Raw genomic sequence first — 16,848 nt, 5'->3', positions numbered from 1 at the left:
CCAAATAACTTACAGGACCCATGAGTTGTTGAGTCTCTTGACACTTTGGTGTAAAAAGGGGTGGTTGAGAATGAGTTGAGCTACGAATCCAAATTGAATCTTGCGTGAAGGGTCAGAATGAAGTGCCAAAACGCGGGCGTTCAGCATTTTTGCCTGAAAAAAACAAATCCTACCTGAAATACGTTTGTTTTAAAAACACACGTCAGTCTTTGAATGTTGGCAACGGTGTAGAAAAGGATGCGTTTCCATACCGGGAGTCGAACCCAGGCCACCTGGGTGAAAACCAGGAATCCTAAGCGCTAGACCATACGGGAGAAGATGTACTGCCAGCTCACTTACAATATGAAAAAAAAGAGGTGTACTGCTTTGCACAAGCAACTTCCGCAGATTATTACATGCATCTTGCCTCGTTAGCGCAGCAGGTAGCGCGTCAGTCTCGTAATCTGAAGGTCGTGAGTTCGATTCTCACATGGGGCACTGGTACCTTGTTTCCGTAACTGATTTTGCCACTATCTTGGCTAGAGAGTCACAGCTCTTTTCCATTCAGTAACAAAACATCACCAATTGATGGAAGGGGAGCTCCAATGACAGACAGGGATAAAGGCTTGTTGAGTCCCTTAACACCCAGGAATTAAAAGTGAGAGATATGAATGGTTTGAGATATGACATCAAATAAGCTTTTGTGCAAATAAATATCCAAAAAATCTGGTGGTCTGCATTTTTGGCAGCAAAGTGCAGTTCCAACCTAAACTGATTCTGTCTGCAAGGCACGTGTCGGCTTTGGAATGTGGACACTAGTCCCAAAAAAAAGTCTCTCCCATAGCAGGAATTGAACCAGTCAACCAGGAATACTAACTAAGTCTTTCTCCACATGGTGTAAGCAGTACAGTAAACAGCAAGACAGGTGTAAAAAAAAAAAAAAAAAAAAAAAGAGTGTTTTGCTTTGAATACAAAACATAAACATTACAAGAGCTAAAACACGCTACATGGTCAAGGTTTTTGGCACGTCAGTTGAATAATTTGAAGATCATGAGTTTTTTGCTCACAAGTGCCATCCTCCTTTTCTCAAGAGATTTTGTCACTAACTCTGAACTTTCCAATTCAGTTCTAAACTGTTTCCGATTAGAAAGAACATGGGAGCCCTAATGACTGACAGGACACATGGCTTGTTGAGTCCCTTGACACTTTTGTGTAAAACTGTGTAGTTGAAAAAGGCTTAAGCTATGAAACAAAAGGAAATCTTTTGCAAAAGTCATAATGCATCGCCAATGTTAAGTATTTTTGTTGCAAAGTGAAAATCTACCAGAAACATTTTTGATTGAAAAACACGCGTCAGTCTTTGAATGGTGGCAGTAGCTAAGATAAAGGTGCATTCCCATACCGGGAGTCGAACCCGGGCCACCTGGGTGAGAACCAGGAATCCTAACCGCTAGACCATATGGGAAAAGATGCGCTAACGTCTCAGTGACATTATGAAAAAAATAAGTTTTCTGCTATGCACAATAAACTTCTGCAGATCTGCAGGTGCAACTTGCTTCGTTAGCGCAGTAGGTAGTGCGTCAGTCTCGTAATCTGAAGGTTGTGAGTTTGAGCCTCACACGGGGCACTGTTCCCTCCTTTTCTCGAGAGATTTTGTCACCAACTTAGAACTTTTCCATTCAATTCTACAACGTTTTCCATTAGAAAGGAAATGGGAATCCAAATAACTTACAGGACCCATGAGTTGTTGAGTCTCTTGACACTTTGGTGTAAAAAGGGGTGGTTGAGAATGAGTTGAGCTACGAATCCAAATTGAATCTTGCGTGAAGGGTCAGAATGAAGTGCCAAAACGCGGGCGTTCAGCATTTTTGCCTGAAAAAAACAAATCCTACCTGAAATACGTTTGTTTTAAAAACACACGTCAGTCTTTGAATGTTGGCAACGGTGTAGAAAAGGATGCGTTTCCATACCGGGAGTCGAACCCAGGCCACCTGGGTGAAAACCAGGAATCCTAAGCGCTAGACCATACGGGAGAAGATGTACTGCCAGCTCACTTACAATATGAAAAAAAAGAGGTGTACTGCTTTGCACAAGCAACTTCCGCAGATTATTACATGCATCTTGCCTCGTTAGCGCAGCAGGTAGCGCGTCAGTCTCGTAATCTGAAGGTCGTGAGTTCGATTCTCACATGGGGCACTGGTACCTTGTTTCCGTAACTGATTTTGCCACTATCTTGGCTAGAGAGTCACAGCTCTTTTCCATTCAGTAACAAAACATCACCAATTGATGGAAGGGGAGCTCCAATGACAGACAGGGATAAAGGCTTGTTGAGTCCCTTAACACCCAGGAATTAAAAGTGAGAGATATGAATGGTTTGAGATATGACATCAAATAAGCTTTTGTGCAAATAAATATCCAAAAAATCTGGTGGTCTGCATTTTTGGCAGCAAAGTGCAGTTCCAACCTAAACTGATTCTGTCTGCAAGGCACGTGTCGGCTTTGGAATGTGGACACTAGTCCCAAAAAAAAGTCTCTCCCATAGCAGGAATTGAACCAGTCAACCAGGAATACTAACTAAGTCTTTCTCCACATGGTGTAAGCAGTACAGTAAACAGCAAGACAGGTGTAAAAAAAAAAAAAAAAAAAAAGAGTGTTTTGCTTTGAATACAAAACATAAACATTACAAGAGCTAAAACACGCTACATGGTCAAGGTTTTTGGCACGTCAGTTGAATAATTTGAAGATCATGAGTTTTTTGCTCACAAGTGCCATCCTCCTTTTCTCAAGAGATTTTGTCACTAACTCTGAACTTTCCAATTCAGTTCTAAACTGTTTCCGATTAGAAAGAACATGGGAGCCCTAATGACTGACAGGACACATGGCTTGTTGAGTCCCTTGACACTTTTGTGTAAAACTGTGTAGTTGAAAAAGGCTTAAGCTATGAAACAAAAGGAAATCTTTTGCAAAAGTCATAATGCATCGCCAATGTTAAGTATTTTTGTTGCAAAGTGAAAATCTACCAGAAACATTTTTGATTGAAAAACACGCGTCAGTCTTTGAATGGTGGCAGTAGCTAAGATAAAGGTGCATTCCCATACCGGGAGTCGAACCCGGGCCACCTGGGTGAGAACCAGGAATCCTAACCGCTAGACCATATGGGAAAAGATGCGCTAACGTCTCAGTGACATTATGAAAAAAATAAGTTTTCTGCTATGCACAATAAACTTCTGCAGATCTGCAGGTGCAACTTGCTTCGTTAGCGCAGTAGGTAGTGCGTCAGTCTCGTAATCTGAAGGTTGTGAGTTTGAGCCTCACACGGGGCACTGTTCCCTCCTTTTCTCGAGAGATTTTGTCACCAACTTAGAACTTTTCCATTCAATTCTACAACGTTTTCCATTAGAAAGGAAATGGGAATCCAAATAACTTACAGGACCCATGAGTTGTTGAGTCTCTTGACACTTTGGTGTAAAAAGGGGTGGTTGAGAATGAGTTGAGCTACGAATCCAAATTGAATCTTGCGTGAAGGGTCAGAATGAAGTGCCAAAACGCGGGCGTTCAGCATTTTTGCCTGAAAAAAACAAATCCTACCTGAAATACGTTTGTTTTAAAAACACACGTCAGTCTTTGAATGTTGGCAACGGTGTAGAAAAGGATGCGTTTCCATACCGGGAGTCGAACCCAGGCCACCTGGGTGAAAACCAGGAATCCTAAGCGCTAGACCATACGGGAGAAGATGTACTGCCAGCTCACTTACAATATGAAAAAAAAGAGGTGTACTGCTTTGCACAAGCAACTTCCGCAGATTATTACATGCATCTTGCCTCGTTAGCGCAGCAGGTAGCGCGTCAGTCTCGTAATCTGAAGGTCGTGAGTTCGATTCTCACATGGGGCACTGGTACCTTGTTTCCGTAACTGATTTTGCCACTATCTTGGCTAGAGAGTCACAGCTCTTTTCCATTCAGTAACAAAACATCACCAATTGATGGAAGGGGAGCTCCAATGACAGACAGGGATAAAGGCTTGTTGAGTCCCTTAACACCCAGGAATTAAAAGTGAGAGATATGAATGGTTTGAGATATGACATCAAATAAGCTTTTGTGCAAATAAATATCCAAAAAATCTGGTGGTCTGCATTTTTGGCAGCAAAGTGCAGTTCCAACCTAAACTGATTCTGTCTGCAAGGCACGTGTCGGCTTTGGAATGTGGACACTAGTCCCAAAAAAAAGTCTCTCCCATAGCAGGAATTGAACCAGTCAACCAGGAATACTAACTAAGTCTTTCTCCACATGGTGTAAGCAGTACAGTAAACAGCAAGACAGGTGTAAAAAAAAAAAAAAAAAAAAAAGAGTGTTTTGCTTTGAATACAAAACATAAACATTACAAGAGCTAAAACACGCTACATGGTCAAGGTTTTTGGCACGTCAGTTGAATAATTTGAAGATCATGAGTTTTTTGCTCACAAGTGCCATCCTCCTTTTCTCAAGAGATTTTGTCACTAACTCTGAACTTTCCAATTCAGTTCTAAACTGTTTCCGATTAGAAAGAACATGGGAGCCCTAATGACTGACAGGACACATGGCTTGTTGAGTCCCTTGACACTTTTGTGTAAAACTGTGTAGTTGAAAAAGGCTTAAGCTATGAAACAAAAGGAAATCTTTTGCAAAAGTCATAATGCATCGCCAATGTTAAGTATTTTTGTTGCAAAGTGAAAATCTACCAGAAACATTTTTGATTGAAAAACACGCGTCAGTCTTTGAATGGTGGCAGTAGCTAAGATAAAGGTGCATTCCCATACCGGGAGTCGAACCCGGGCCACCTGGGTGAGAACCAGGAATCCTAACCGCTAGACCATATGGGAAAAGATGCGCTAACGTCTCAGTGACATTATGAAAAAAATAAGTTTTCTGCTATGCACAATAAACTTCTGCAGATCTGCAGGTGCAACTTGCTTCGTTAGCGCAGTAGGTAGTGCGTCAGTCTCGTAATCTGAAGGTTGTGAGTTTGAGCCTCACACGGGGCACTGTTCCCTCCTTTTCTCGAGAGATTTTGTCACCAACTTAGAACTTTTCCATTCAATTCTACAACGTTTTCCATTAGAAAGGAAATGGGAATCCAAATAACTTACAGGACCCATGAGTTGTTGAGTCTCTTGACACTTTGGTGTAAAAAGGGGTGGTTGAGAATGAGTTGAGCTACGAATCCAAATTGAATCTTGCGTGAAGGGTCAGAATGAAGTGCCAAAACGCGGGCGTTCAGCATTTTTGCCTGAAAAAAACAAATCCTACCTGAAATACGTTTGTTTTAAAAACACACGTCAGTCTTTGAATGTTGGCAACGGTGTAGAAAAGGATGCGTTTCCATACCGGGAGTCGAACCCAGGCCACCTGGGTGAAAACCAGGAATCCTAAGCGCTAGACCATACGGGAGAAGATGTACTGCCAGCTCACTTACAATATGAAAAAAAAGAGGTGTACTGCTTTGCACAAGCAACTTCCGCAGATTATTACATGCATCTTGCCTCGTTAGCGCAGCAGGTAGCGCGTCAGTCTCGTAATCTGAAGGTCGTGAGTTCGATTCTCACATGGGGCACTGGTACCTTGTTTCCGTAACTGATTTTGCCACTATCTTGGCTAGAGAGTCACAGCTCTTTTCCATTCAGTAACAAAACATCACCAATTGATGGAAGGGGAGCTCCAATGACAGACAGGGATAAAGGCTTGTTGAGTCCCTTAACACCCAGGAATTAAAAGTGAGAGATATGAATGGTTTGAGATATGACATCAAATAAGCTTTTGTGCAAATAAATATCCAAAAAATCTGGTGGTCTGCATTTTTGGCAGCAAAGTGCAGTTCCAACCTAAACTGATTCTGTCTGCAAGGCACGTGTCGGCTTTGGAATGTGGACACTAGTCCCAAAAAAAAGTCTCTCCCATAGCAGGAATTGAACCAGTCAACCAGGAATACTAACTAAGTCTTTCTCCACATGGTGTAAGCAGTACAGTAAACAGCAAGACAGGTGTAAAAAAAAAAAAAAAAAAAAAAAGAGTGTTTTGCTTTGAATACAAAACATAAACATTACAAGAGCTAAAACACGCTACATGGTCAAGGTTTTTGGCACGTCAGTTGAATAATTTGAAGATCATGAGTTTTTTGCTCACAAGTGCCATCCTCCTTTTCTCAAGAGATTTTGTCACTAACTCTGAACTTTCCAATTCAGTTCTAAACTGTTTCCGATTAGAAAGAACATGGGAGCCCTAATGACTGACAGGACACATGGCTTGTTGAGTCCCTTGACACTTTTGTGTAAAACTGTGTAGTTGAAAAAGGCTTAAGCTATGAAACAAAAGGAAATCTTTTGCAAAAGTCATAATGCATCGCCAATGTTAAGTATTTTTGTTGCAAAGTGAAAATCTACCAGAAACATTTTTGATTGAAAAACACGCGTCAGTCTTTGAATGGTGGCAGTAGCTAAGATAAAGGTGCATTCCCATACCGGGAGTCGAACCCGGGCCACCTGGGTGAGAACCAGGAATCCTAACCGCTAGACCATATGGGAAAAGATGCGCTAACGTCTCAGTGACATTATGAAAAAAATAAGTTTTCTGCTATGCACAATAAACTTCTGCAGATCTGCAGGTGCAACTTGCTTCGTTAGCGCAGTAGGTAGTGCGTCAGTCTCGTAATCTGAAGGTTGTGAGTTTGAGCCTCACACGGGGCACTGTTCCCTCCTTTTCTCGAGAGATTTTGTCACCAACTTAGAACTTTTCCATTCAATTCTACAACGTTTTCCATTAGAAAGGAAATGGGAATCCAAATAACTTACAGGACCCATGAGTTGTTGAGTCTCTTGACACTTTGGTGTAAAAAGGGGTGGTTGAGAATGAGTTGAGCTACGAATCCAAATTGAATCTTGCGTGAAGGGTCAGAATGAAGTGCCAAAACGCGGGCGTTCAGCATTTTTGCCTGAAAAAAACAAATCCTACCTGAAATACGTTTGTTTTAAAAACACACGTCAGTCTTTGAATGTTGGCAACGGTGTAGAAAAGGATGCGTTTCCATACCGGGAGTCGAACCCAGGCCACCTGGGTGAAAACCAGGAATCCTAAGCGCTAGACCATACGGGAGAAGATGTACTGCCAGCTCACTTACAATATGAAAAAAAAGAGGTGTACTGCTTTGCACAAGCAACTTCCGCAGATTATTACATGCATCTTGCCTCGTTAGCGCAGCAGGTAGCGCGTCAGTCTCGTAATCTGAAGGTCGTGAGTTCGATTCTCACATGGGGCACTGGTACCTTGTTTCCGTAACTGATTTTGCCACTATCTTGGCTAGAGAGTCACAGCTCTTTTCCATTCAGTAACAAAACATCACCAATTGATGGAAGGGGAGCTCCAATGACAGACAGGGATAAAGGCTTGTTGAGTCCCTTAACACCCAGGAATTAAAAGTGAGAGATATGAATGGTTTGAGATATGACATCAAATAAGCTTTTGTGCAAATAAATATCCAAAAAATCTGGTGGTCTGCATTTTTGGCAGCAAAGTGCAGTTCCAACCTAAACTGATTCTGTCTGCAAGGCACGTGTCGGCTTTGGAATGTGGACACTAGTCCCAAAAAAAAGTCTCTCCCATAGCAGGAATTGAACCAGTCAACCAGGAATACTAACTAAGTCTTTCTCCACATGGTGTAAGCAGTACAGTAAACAGCAAGACAGGTGTAAAAAAAAAAAAAAAAAAAAAAGAGTGTTTTGCTTTGAATACAAAACATAAACATTACAAGAGCTAAAACACGCTACATGGTCAAGGTTTTTGGCACGTCAGTTGAATAATTTGAAGATCATGAGTTTTTTGCTCACAAGTGCCATCCTCCTTTTCTCAAGAGATTTTGTCACTAACTCTGAACTTTCCAATTCAGTTCTAAACTGTTTCCGATTAGAAAGAACATGGGAGCCCTAATGACTGACAGGACACATGGCTTGTTGAGTCCCTTGACACTTTTGTGTAAAACTGTGTAGTTGAAAAAGGCTTAAGCTATGAAACAAAAGGAAATCTTTTGCAAAAGTCATAATGCATCGCCAATGTTAAGTATTTTTGTTGCAAAGTGAAAATCTACCAGAAACATTTTTGATTGAAAAACACGCGTCAGTCTTTGAATGGTGGCAGTAGCTAAGATAAAGGTGCATTCCCATACCGGGAGTCGAACCCGGGCCACCTGGGTGAGAACCAGGAATCCTAACCGCTAGACCATATGGGAAAAGATGCGCTAACGTCTCAGTGACATTATGAAAAAAATAAGTTTTCTGCTATGCACAATAAACTTCTGCAGATCTGCAGGTGCAACTTGCTTCGTTAGCGCAGTAGGTAGTGCGTCAGTCTCGTAATCTGAAGGTTGTGAGTTTGAGCCTCACACGGGGCACTGTTCCCTCCTTTTCTCGAGAGATTTTGTCACCAACTTAGAACTTTTCCATTCAATTCTACAACGTTTTCCATTAGAAAGGAAATGGGAATCCAAATAACTTACAGGACCCATGAGTTGTTGAGTCTCTTGACACTTTGGTGTAAAAAGGGGTGGTTGAGAATGAGTTGAGCTACGAATCCAAATTGAATCTTGCGTGAAGGGTCAGAATGAAGTGCCAAAACGCGGGCGTTCAGCATTTTTGCCTGAAAAAAACAAATCCTACCTGAAATACGTTTGTTTTAAAAACACACGTCAGTCTTTGAATGTTGGCAACGGTGTAGAAAAGGATGCGTTTCCATACCGGGAGTCGAACCCAGGCCACCTGGGTGAAAACCAGGAATCCTAAGCGCTAGACCATACGGGAGAAGATGTACTGCCAGCTCACTTACAATATGAAAAAAAAGAGGTGTACTGCTTTGCACAAGCAACTTCCGCAGATTATTACATGCATCTTGCCTCGTTAGCGCAGCAGGTAGCGCGTCAGTCTCGTAATCTGAAGGTCGTGAGTTCGATTCTCACATGGGGCACTGGTACCTTGTTTCCGTAACTGATTTTGCCACTATCTTGGCTAGAGAGTCACAGCTCTTTTCCATTCAGTAACAAAACATCACCAATTGATGGAAGGGGAGCTCCAATGACAGACAGGGATAAAGGCTTGTTGAGTCCCTTAACACCCAGGAATTAAAAGTGAGAGATATGAATGGTTTGAGATATGACATCAAATAAGCTTTTGTGCAAATAAATATCCAAAAAATCTGGTGGTCTGCATTTTTGGCAGCAAAGTGCAGTTCCAACCTAAACTGATTCTGTCTGCAAGGCACGTGTCGGCTTTGGAATGTGGACACTAGTCCCAAAAAAAAGTCTCTCCCATAGCAGGAATTGAACCAGTCAACCAGGAATACTAACTAAGTCTTTCTCCACATGGTGTAAGCAGTACAGTAAACAGCAAGACAGGTGTAAAAAAAAAAAAAAAAAAAAAAAGAGTGTTTTGCTTTGAATACAAAACATAAACATTACAAGAGCTAAAACACGCTACATGGTCAAGGTTTTTGGCACGTCAGTTGAATAATTTGAAGATCATGAGTTTTTTGCTCACAAGTGCCATCCTCCTTTTCTCAAGAGATTTTGTCACTAACTCTGAACTTTCCAATTCAGTTCTAAACTGTTTCCGATTAGAAAGAACATGGGAGCCCTAATGACTGACAGGACACATGGCTTGTTGAGTCCCTTGACACTTTTGTGTAAAACTGTGTAGTTGAAAAAGGCTTAAGCTATGAAACAAAAGGAAATCTTTTGCAAAAGTCATAATGCATCGCCAATGTTAAGTATTTTTGTTGCAAAGTGAAAATCTACCAGAAACATTTTTGATTGAAAAACACGCGTCAGTCTTTGAATGGTGGCAGTAGCTAAGATAAAGGTGCATTCCCATACCGGGAGTCGAACCCGGGCCACCTGGGTGAGAACCAGGAATCCTAACCGCTAGACCATATGGGAAAAGATGCGCTAACGTCTCAGTGACATTATGAAAAAAATAAGTTTTCTGCTATGCACAATAAACTTCTGCAGATCTGCAGGTGCAACTTGCTTCGTTAGCGCAGTAGGTAGTGCGTCAGTCTCGTAATCTGAAGGTTGTGAGTTTGAGCCTCACACGGGGCACTGTTCCCTCCTTTTCTCGAGAGATTTTGTCACCAACTTAGAACTTTTCCATTCAATTCTACAACGTTTTCCATTAGAAAGGAAATGGGAATCCAAATAACTTACAGGACCCATGAGTTGTTGAGTCTCTTGACACTTTGGTGTAAAAAGGGGTGGTTGAGAATGAGTTGAGCTACGAATCCAAATTGAATCTTGCGTGAAGGGTCAGAATGAAGTGCCAAAACGCGGGCGTTCAGCATTTTTGCCTGAAAAAAACAAATCCTACCTGAAATACGTTTGTTTTAAAAACACACGTCAGTCTTTGAATGTTGGCAACGGTGTAGAAAAGGATGCGTTTCCATACCGGGAGTCGAACCCAGGCCACCTGGGTGAAAACCAGGAATCCTAAGCGCTAGACCATACGGGAGAAGATGTACTGCCAGCTCACTTACAATATGAAAAAAAAGAGGTGTACTGCTTTGCACAAGCAACTTCCGCAGATTATTACATGCATCTTGCCTCGTTAGCGCAGCAGGTAGCGCGTCAGTCTCGTAATCTGAAGGTCGTGAGTTCGATTCTCACATGGGGCACTGGTACCTTGTTTCCGTAACTGATTTTGCCACTATCTTGGCTAGAGAGTCACAGCTCTTTTCCATTCAGTAACAAAACATCACCAATTGATGGAAGGGGAGCTCCAATGACAGACAGGGATAAAGGCTTGTTGAGTCCCTTAACACCCAGGAATTAAAAGTGAGAGATATGAATGGTTTGAGATATGACATCAAATAAGCTTTTGTGCAAATAAATATCCAAAAAATCTGGTGGTCTGCATTTTTGGCAGCAAAGTGCAGTTCCAACCTAAACTGATTCTGTCTGCAAGGCACGTGTCGGCTTTGGAATGTGGACACTAGTCCCAAAAAAAAGTCTCTCCCATAGCAGGAATTGAACCAGTCAACCAGGAATACTAACTAAGTCTTTCTCCACATGGTGTAAGCAGTACAGTAAACAGCAAGACAGGTGTAAAAAAAAAAAAAAAAAAAAAAGAGTGTTTTGCTTTGAATACAAAACATAAACATTACAAGAGCTAAAACACGCTACATGGTCAAGGTTTTTGGCACGTCAGTTGAATAATTTGAAGATCATGAGTTTTTTGCTCACAAGTGCCATCCTCCTTTTCTCAAGAGATTTTGTCACTAACTCTGAACTTTCCAATTCAGTTCTAAACTGTTTCCGATTAGAAAGAACATGGGAGCCCTAATGACTGACAGGACACATGGCTTGTTGAGTCCCTTGACACTTTTGTGTAAAACTGTGTAGTTGAAAAAGGCTTAAGCTATGAAACAAAAGGAAATCTTTTGCAAAAGTCATAATGCATCGCCAATGTTAAGTATTTTTGTTGCAAAGTGAAAATCTACCAGAAACATTTTTGATTGAAAAACACGCGTCAGTCTTTGAATGGTGGCAGTAGCTAAGATAAAGGTGCATTCCCATACCGGGAGTCGAACCCGGGCCACCTGGGTGAGAACCAGGAATCCTAACCGCTAGACCATATGGGAAAAGATGCGCTAACGTCTCAGTGACATTATGAAAAAAATAAGTTTTCTGCTATGCACAATAAACTTCTGCAGATCTGCAGGTGCAACTTGCTTCGTTAGCGCAGTAGGTAGTGCGTCAGTCTCGTAATCTGAAGGTTGTGAGTTTGAGCCTCACACGGGGCACTGTTCCCTCCTTTTCTCGAGAGATTTTGTCACCAACTTAGAACTTTTCCATTCAATTCTACAACGTTTTCCATTAGAAAGGAAATGGGAATCCAAATAACTTACAGGACCCATGAGTTGTTGAGTCTCTTGACACTTTGGTGTAAAAAGGGGTGGTTGAGAATGAGTTGAGCTACGAATCCAAATTGAATCTTGCGTGAAGGGTCAGAATGAAGTGCCAAAACGCGGGCGTTCAGCATTTTTGCCTGAAAAAAACAAATCCTACCTGAAATACGTTTGTTTTAAAAACACACGTCAGTCTTTGAATGTTGGCAACGGTGTAGAAAAGGATGCGTTTCCATACCGGGAGTCGAACCCAGGCCACCTGGGTGAAAACCAGGAATCCTAAGCGCTAGACCATACGGGAGAAGATGTACTGCCAGCTCACTTACAATATGAAAAAAAAGAGGTGTACTGCTTTGCACAAGCAACTTCCGCAGATTATTACATGCATCTTGCCTCGTTAGCGCAGCAGGTAGCGCGTCAGTCTCGTAATCTGAAGGTCGTGAGTTCGATTCTCACATGGGGCACTGGTACCTTGTTTCCGTAACTGATTTTGCCACTATCTTGGCTAGAGAGTCACAGCTCTTTTCCATTCAGTAACAAAACATCACCAATTGATGGAAGGGGAGCTCCAATGACAGACAGGGATAAAGGCTTGTTGAGTCCCTTAACACCCAGGAATTAAAAGTGAGAGATATGAATGGTTTGAGATATGACATCAAATAAGCTTTTGTGCAAATAAATATCCAAAAAATCTGGTGGTCTGCATTTTTGGCAGCAAAGTGCAGTTCCAACCTAAACTGATTCTGTCTGCAAGGCACGTGTCGGCTTTGGAATGTGGACACTAGTCCCAAAAAAAAGTCTCTCCCATAGCAGGAATTGAACCAGTCAACCAGGAATACTAACTAAGTCTTTCTCCACATGGTGTAAGCAGTACAGTAAACAGCAAGACAGGTGTAAAAAAAAAAAAAAAAAAAAAAGAGTGTTTTGCTTTGAATACAAAACATAAACATTACAAGAGCTAAAACACGCTACATGGTCAAGGTTTTTGGCACGTCAGTTGAATAATTTGAAGATCATGAGTTTTTTGCTCACAAGTGCCATCCTCCTTTTCTCAAGAGATTTTGTCACTAACTCTGAACTTTCCAATTCAGTTCTAAACTGTTTCCGATTAGAAAGAACATGGGAGCCCTAATGACTGACAGGACACATGGCTTGTTGAGTCCCTTGACACTTTTGTGTAAAACTGTGTAGTTGAAAAAGGCTTAAGCTATGAAACAAAAGGAAATCTTTTGCAAAAGTCATAATGCATCGCCAATGTTAAGTATTTTTGTTGCAAAGTGAAAATCTACCAGAAACATTTTTGATTGAAAAACACGCGTCAGTCTTTGAATGGTGGCAGTAGCTAAGATAAAGGTGCATTCCCATACCGGGAGTCGAACCCGGGCCACCTGGGTGAGAACCAGGAATCCTAACCGCTAGACCATATGGGAAAAGATGCGCTAACGTCTCAGTGACATTATGAAAAAAATAAGTTTTCTGCTATGCACAATAAACTTCTGCAGATCTGCAGGTGCAACTTGCTTCGTTAGCGCAGTAGGTAGTGCGTCAGTCTCGTAATCTGAAGGTTGTGAGTTTGAGCCTCACACGGGGCACTGTTCCCTCCTTTTCTCGAGAGATTTTGTCACCAACTTAGAACTTTTCCATTCAATTCTACAACGTTTTCCATTAGAAAGGAAATGGGAATCCAAATAACTTACAGGACCCATGAGTTGTTGAGTCTCTTGACACTTTGGTGTAAAAAGGGGTGGTTGAGAATGAGTTGAGCTACGAATCCAAATTGAATCTTGCGTGAAGGGTCAGAATGAAGTGCCAAAACGCGGGCGTTCAGCATTTTTGCCTGAAAAAAACAAATCCTACCTGAAATACGTTTGTTTTAAAAACACACGTCAGTCTTTGAATGTTGGCAACGGTGTAGAAAAGGATGCGTTTCCATACCGGGAGTCGAACCCAGGCCACCTGGGTGAAAACCAGGAATCCTAAGCGCTAGACCATACGGGAGAAGATGTACTGCCAGCTCACTTACAATATGAAAAAAAAGAGGTGTACTGCTTTGCACAAGCAACTTCCGCAGATTATTACATGCATCTTGCCTCGTTAGCGCAGCAGGTAGCGCGTCAGTCTCGTAATCTGAAGGTCGTGAGTTCGATTCTCACATGGGGCACTGGTACCTTGTTTCCGTAACTGATTTTGCCACTATCTTGGCTAGAGAGTCACAGCTCTTTTCCATTCAGTAACAAAACATCACCAATTGATGGAAGGGGAGCTCCAATGACAGACAGGGATAAAGGCTTGTTGAGTCCCTTAACACCCAGGAATTAAAAGTGAGAGATATGAATGGTTTGAGATATGACATCAAATAAGCTTTTGTGCAAATAAATATCCAAAAAATCTGGTGGTCTGCATTTTTGGCAGCAAAGTGCAGTTCCAACCTAAACTGATTCTGTCTGCAAGGCACGTGTCGGCTTTGGAATGTGGACACTAGTCCCAAAAAAAAGTCTCTCCCATAGCAGGAATTGAACCAGTCAACCAGGAATACTAACTAAGTCTTTCTCCACATGGTGTAAGCAGTACAGTAAACAGCAAGACAGGTGTAAAAAAAAAAAAAAAAAAAAAAGAGTGTTTTGCTTTGAATACAAAACATAAACATTACAAGAGCTAAAACACGCTACATGGTCAAGGTTTTTGGCACGTCAGTTGAATAATTTGAAGATCATGAGTTTTTTGCTCACAAGTGCCATCCTCCTTTTCTCAAGAGATTTTGTCACTAACTCTGAACTTTCCAATTCAGTTCTAAACTGTTTCCGATTAGAAAGAACATGGGAGCCCTAATGACTGACAGGACACATGGCTTGTTGAGTCCCTTGACACTTTTGTGTAAAACTGTGTAGTTGAAAAAGGCTTAAGCTATGAAACAAAAGGAAATCTTTTGCAAAAGTCATAATGCATCGCCAATGTTAAGTATTTTTGTTGCAAAGTGAAAATCTACCAGAAACATTTTTGATTGAAAAACACGCGTCAGTCTTTGAATGGTGGCAGTAGCTAAGATAAAGGTGCATTCCCATACCGGGAGTCGAACCCGGGCCACCTGGGTGAGAACCAGGAATCCTAACCGCTAGACCATATGGGAAAAGATGCGCTAACGTCTCAGTGACATTATGAAAAAAATAAGTTTTCTGCTATGCACAATAAACTTCTGCAGATCTGCAGGTGCAACTTGCTTCGTTAGCGCAGTAGGTAGTGCGTCAGTCTCGTAATCTGAAGGTTGTGAGTTTGAGCCTCACACGGGGCACTGTTCCCTCCTTTTCTCGAGAGATTTTGTCACCAACTTAGAACTTTTCCATTCAATTCTACAACGTTTTCCATTAGAAAGGAAATGGGAATCCAAATAACTTACAGGACCCATGAGTTGTTGAGTCTCTTGACACTTTGGTGTAAAAAGGGGTGGTTGAGAATGAGTTGAGCTACGAATCCAAATTGAATCTTGCGTGAAGGGTCAGAATGAAGTGCCAAAACGCGGGCGTTCAGCATTTTTGCCTGAAAAAAACAAATCCTACCTGAAATACGTTTGTTTTAAAAACACACGTCAGTCTTTGAATGTTGGCAACGGTGTAGAAAAGGATGCGTTTCCATACCGGGAGTCGAACCCAGGCCACCTGGGTGAAAACCAGGAATCCTAAGCGCTAGACCATACGGGAGAAGATGTACTGCCAGCTCACTTACAATATGAAAAAAAAGAGGTGTACTGCTTTGCACAAGCAACTTCCGCAGATTATTACATGCATCTTGCCTCGTTAGCGCAGCAGGTAGCGCGTCAGTCTCGTAATCTGAAGGTCGTGAGTTCGATTCTCACATGGGGCACTGGTACCTTGTTTCCGTAACTGATTTTGCCACTATCTTGGCTAGAGAGTCACAGCTCTTTTCCATTCAGTAACAAAACATCACCAATTGATGGAAGGGGAGCTCCAATGACAGACAGGGATAAAGGCTTGTTGAGTCCCTTAACACCCAGGAATTAAAAGTGAGAGATATGAATGGTTTGAGATATGACATCAAATAAGCTTTTGTGCAAATAAATATCCAAAAAATCTGGTGGTCTGCATTTTTGGCAGCAAAGTGCAGTTCCAACCTAAACTGATTCTGTCTGCAAGGCACGTGTCGGCTTTGGAATGTGGACACTAGTCCCAAAAAAAAGTCTCTCCCATAGCAGGAATTGAACCAGTCAACCAGGAATACTAACTAAGTCTTTCTCCACATGGTGTAAGCAGTACAGTAAACAGCAAGACAGGTGTAAAAAAAAAAAAAAAAAAAAAAAGAGTGTTTTGCTTTGAATACAAAACATAAACATTACAAGAGCTAAAACACGCTACATGGTCAAGGTTTTTGGCACGTCAGTTGAATAATTTGAAGATCATGAGTTTTTTGCTCACAAGTGCCATCCTCCTTTTCTCAAGAGATTTTGTCACTAACTCTGAACTTTCCAATTCAGTTCTAAACTGTTTCCGATTAGAAAGAACATGGGAGCCCTAATGACTGACAGGACACATGGCTTGTTGAGTCCCTTGACACTTTTGTGTAAAACTGTGTAGTTGAAAAAGGCTTAAGCTATGAAACAAAAGGAAATCTTTTGCAAAAGTCATAATGCATCGCCAATGTTAAGTATTTTTGTTGCAAAGTGAAAATCTACCAGAAACATTTTTGATTGAAAAACACGCGTCAGTCTTTGAATGGTGGCAGTAGCTAAGATAAAGGTGCATTCCCATACCGGGAGTCGAACCCGGGCCACCTGGGTGAGAACCAGGAATCCTAACCGCTAGACCATATGGGAAAAGATGCGCTAACGTCTCAGTGACATTATGAAAAAAATAAGTTTTCTGCTATGCACAATAAACTTCTGCAGATCTGCAGGTGCAACTTGCTTCGTTAGCGCAGTAGGTAGTGCGTCAGTCTCGTAATC

At 41.7% G+C, this 16,848-nt stretch overlaps 20 non-coding genes across 20 annotated transcripts; 10 read left to right on the top strand and 10 right to left on the bottom strand.

The window, feature by feature from the left end:
• The first annotated feature begins 404 nt into the window (after positions 1–404).
• Positions 405–477, top strand: TRNAT-CGU (transfer RNA threonine (anticodon CGU)). The gene has a single exon. It is a non-coding gene; the product is annotated as a tRNA-Thr (tRNA).
• Positions 478–1,372: 895 nt separating this feature from the next.
• On the bottom strand, positions 1,373–1,444 carry TRNAE-CUC (transfer RNA glutamic acid (anticodon CUC)). Its single transcript has one exon. It is a non-coding gene; the product is annotated as a tRNA-Glu (tRNA).
• Positions 1,445–2,102: 658 nt separating this feature from the next.
• TRNAT-CGU (transfer RNA threonine (anticodon CGU)) lies at positions 2,103–2,175 on the top strand. The gene has a single exon. It is a non-coding gene; the product is annotated as a tRNA-Thr (tRNA).
• Positions 2,176–3,068: 893 nt separating this feature from the next.
• TRNAE-CUC (transfer RNA glutamic acid (anticodon CUC)) lies at positions 3,069–3,140 on the bottom strand. The gene has a single exon. It is a non-coding gene; the product is annotated as a tRNA-Glu (tRNA).
• A 658-nt stretch (positions 3,141–3,798) lies between these two features.
• On the top strand, positions 3,799–3,871 carry TRNAT-CGU (transfer RNA threonine (anticodon CGU)). Its single transcript has one exon. It is a non-coding gene; the product is annotated as a tRNA-Thr (tRNA).
• An 894-nt stretch (positions 3,872–4,765) lies between these two features.
• TRNAE-CUC (transfer RNA glutamic acid (anticodon CUC)) lies at positions 4,766–4,837 on the bottom strand. The gene has a single exon. It is a non-coding gene; the product is annotated as a tRNA-Glu (tRNA).
• Positions 4,838–5,495: 658 nt separating this feature from the next.
• On the top strand, positions 5,496–5,568 carry TRNAT-CGU (transfer RNA threonine (anticodon CGU)). The gene has a single exon. It is a non-coding gene; the product is annotated as a tRNA-Thr (tRNA).
• Positions 5,569–6,463: 895 nt separating this feature from the next.
• TRNAE-CUC (transfer RNA glutamic acid (anticodon CUC)) lies at positions 6,464–6,535 on the bottom strand. The gene has a single exon. It is a non-coding gene; the product is annotated as a tRNA-Glu (tRNA).
• A 658-nt stretch (positions 6,536–7,193) lies between these two features.
• Positions 7,194–7,266, top strand: TRNAT-CGU (transfer RNA threonine (anticodon CGU)). The gene has a single exon. It is a non-coding gene; the product is annotated as a tRNA-Thr (tRNA).
• An 894-nt stretch (positions 7,267–8,160) lies between these two features.
• Positions 8,161–8,232, bottom strand: TRNAE-CUC (transfer RNA glutamic acid (anticodon CUC)). The gene has a single exon. It is a non-coding gene; the product is annotated as a tRNA-Glu (tRNA).
• A 658-nt stretch (positions 8,233–8,890) lies between these two features.
• On the top strand, positions 8,891–8,963 carry TRNAT-CGU (transfer RNA threonine (anticodon CGU)). Its single transcript has one exon. It is a non-coding gene; the product is annotated as a tRNA-Thr (tRNA).
• An 895-nt stretch (positions 8,964–9,858) lies between these two features.
• Positions 9,859–9,930, bottom strand: TRNAE-CUC (transfer RNA glutamic acid (anticodon CUC)). Its single transcript has one exon. It is a non-coding gene; the product is annotated as a tRNA-Glu (tRNA).
• Positions 9,931–10,588: 658 nt separating this feature from the next.
• Positions 10,589–10,661, top strand: TRNAT-CGU (transfer RNA threonine (anticodon CGU)). Its single transcript has one exon. It is a non-coding gene; the product is annotated as a tRNA-Thr (tRNA).
• Positions 10,662–11,555: 894 nt separating this feature from the next.
• TRNAE-CUC (transfer RNA glutamic acid (anticodon CUC)) lies at positions 11,556–11,627 on the bottom strand. The gene has a single exon. It is a non-coding gene; the product is annotated as a tRNA-Glu (tRNA).
• Positions 11,628–12,285: 658 nt separating this feature from the next.
• TRNAT-CGU (transfer RNA threonine (anticodon CGU)) lies at positions 12,286–12,358 on the top strand. Its single transcript has one exon. It is a non-coding gene; the product is annotated as a tRNA-Thr (tRNA).
• An 894-nt stretch (positions 12,359–13,252) lies between these two features.
• On the bottom strand, positions 13,253–13,324 carry TRNAE-CUC (transfer RNA glutamic acid (anticodon CUC)). Its single transcript has one exon. It is a non-coding gene; the product is annotated as a tRNA-Glu (tRNA).
• Positions 13,325–13,982: 658 nt separating this feature from the next.
• On the top strand, positions 13,983–14,055 carry TRNAT-CGU (transfer RNA threonine (anticodon CGU)). The gene has a single exon. It is a non-coding gene; the product is annotated as a tRNA-Thr (tRNA).
• An 894-nt stretch (positions 14,056–14,949) lies between these two features.
• On the bottom strand, positions 14,950–15,021 carry TRNAE-CUC (transfer RNA glutamic acid (anticodon CUC)). The gene has a single exon. It is a non-coding gene; the product is annotated as a tRNA-Glu (tRNA).
• A 658-nt stretch (positions 15,022–15,679) lies between these two features.
• Positions 15,680–15,752, top strand: TRNAT-CGU (transfer RNA threonine (anticodon CGU)). The gene has a single exon. It is a non-coding gene; the product is annotated as a tRNA-Thr (tRNA).
• An 895-nt stretch (positions 15,753–16,647) lies between these two features.
• Positions 16,648–16,719, bottom strand: TRNAE-CUC (transfer RNA glutamic acid (anticodon CUC)). The gene has a single exon. It is a non-coding gene; the product is annotated as a tRNA-Glu (tRNA).
• Positions 16,720–16,848: the final 129 nt, after the last annotated feature.

Source organism: Phyllobates terribilis, unplaced genomic scaffold (assembly GCF_046119375.1).
Source record: "Phyllobates terribilis strain yellow unplaced genomic scaffold, ASM4611937v1 Scaffold_4315__1_contigs__length_62301, whole genome shotgun sequence".
NCBI classification, from domain to species: domain Eukaryota; kingdom Metazoa; phylum Chordata; class Amphibia; order Anura; family Dendrobatidae; genus Phyllobates; species Phyllobates terribilis.
This window is presented reverse-complemented; position numbering and strand designations above follow the sequence as displayed.